Below are 2,243 nucleotides of genomic sequence, written 5' to 3'. Positions count from 1 at the left end.
CACAATCGCAGTATTTCACAAGCATGCTCGTGGTTCTCACGTTTCTATGAACGCCGGTACCGAGCGCAGTTTCTGAAGTGGTGGTTGCTAACTGTACATATTGGCAGTGTTGTAGGCGTTACGGAAAAAAAATAACCAAACACGTCACTCGTTACGTTTAAAAAAAGAACGCGTTACCGTCCTACGTTGGCTACAAAAAAAAAGTTACGCATTCTCGTTACCGAAAAAAGTACAGCACGCTACTTTGCCATTTCCACATGGCCATAAATTTTAAGCAGTGCATCTTCCCTGAGAGAACTCATCACAGTTTTATAAAGCTCATATTTCTTTGAAAATCTATCCCAAACATTTATTTTAGCCGAAACCGTGATTTAACGAAAATATGTTGCACAAATCTGTAGGAGGTTAGCAATGCTATAGTGGCCTAAACTTGCCTGTACAGTTACGTGTGATGTCTTCTAAATCTGTGGCACATGGTGAAGCCATTTTCTTAATGTGACATTAAACGCAAAATGACACTTCATCATAAAGTCTAACTTCACAAATAAAAAAAATCACCGAAATCTCAACAAATTTATAGTAATTCTGAAAAATGTGATGTTCCAAAATGCTCGTCAGGCTTTCATTCTTCAGAGAGTTGTGTGTGTGCGTGCTTTTTGAAGGGGAAAAAGGTGAAGGCAAATGTGTGAATGGGTTTTAGTGCACGTGTTTCGTGTTTTATGGGTTATCATCAACATCAGCCTGACTACACCCACTGCAGGGCAATGGCATCTCCCATGTCTCTCCAATTAACCCTATCCTTTGCCAGCTGCATCCACCCCATGCCTGCAAACCTCTTAATCTTATCCGCCCAACTAACCTTCTGCCCTCCCCCCTTCTACGCTTACTTTCTTTTGCAATCCACTCCGTTGCCCTTGAGGACCAGCGGTAATCTTGCCTTCGCATTACATGCCCTGCCCAAGCCCATTTCTTCCTTTTGTTTTCGACAAGGATCTCATTAACCCGCGTTTGTTCCTTTACCCACTCTGCTCGCTTCCGGTCTCTTAAACCTGCACCCATAATTTTTCTTTCCATGGTTCGCTGCCTTGTTCTCAACTTAATCCGATCCCTTTTAGTTAGCCTCCACGTTTCTGCCCCGTAGGCGAGTACCGGTAAGATGCAGCCGTTGTGTACTTTTCTCTTGGGGGATATTGGTTAACTGCCATTCTTGATCTGAGAGAGCCTGCCATATGCACTCCACCTTGTTCTTATCCTTCTAGTTATTTCCATCTCATGAACCGAATCAGCTGTCACTGGATACCCTAAGTAGACGTATTCTTTTAGTACTTGCAGTCAAGACTGAAAACGGCGCGAAAAACGAGACAACATAGAAAGAAGCAACACACACAGCACCGAACTTACAACTGAGTGTATTTAATGCGAAAGCGCAATAAATAAAGGAAGTACATATAAAAACTAAAAGAACACAATCTCTCTCTCTCTCTCTCTCTCTCTCTCTCTCTATATATATATATATATATATATATATATATATATATATATATATATATATATATATATATATATATATATATATATATATATATATATATATATATATATATATATATATATATATATACGGTCGCGCGGCCGCCCAAGCCGGTCCCGAGTTCCAGCCAAACGGCACCAATGGCAAAGGCCCTTGGGAAGCCGAGGCGGAGCTGCGACCGAATGACAGTGATTAGTCACCCAGCCGCCTCTGTTGCCTGAGGCGGGATAAAGAGGAAGAGAACAGTGCGGGATGCCGGCAAAAGCCTGGCAAAGGCAACGGCGGGAAGCCCGGATTCCCACAAAACTTAAAACTGGATACTGACTACTTGCTGTAGAACGATACCAGGGTAAAACAATGTTAAGGTATGCGACTGTAACTAAGATATCGCAAGCACGGAGGAATGCACTAAATGTGAAATGACTTCTGGACCAGGCCGGTCATTGCCTGAACTGCGACCTCGTTTCCTTTGCGCGACATCATGCGTGCGAACCAAGACTAGAAACAAACGGCCACGGAAAACGACCTCAGAGCAGCGCGTGAAATATCTTTTGACATAACACACGTTATACATCTAATACATTCAACTGTAAAATCTGTTCCCATTTAAAACAAAAAAGAAAGCTATACAGCATACAACTCGTCGCTGCATCCCGTTGTCAGTCATGCTTCCTCAGACCCAGCAGAGGTCTCTCGACACTCGCGAAGCCCA

This window comes from Amblyomma americanum, chromosome 3 (assembly GCF_052857255.1).
Source record: "Amblyomma americanum isolate KBUSLIRL-KWMA chromosome 3, ASM5285725v1, whole genome shotgun sequence".
In the NCBI taxonomy this organism is placed as follows: domain Eukaryota; kingdom Metazoa; phylum Arthropoda; class Arachnida; order Ixodida; family Ixodidae; genus Amblyomma; species Amblyomma americanum.
Note: the sequence above shows the minus strand (reverse complement) of the source record.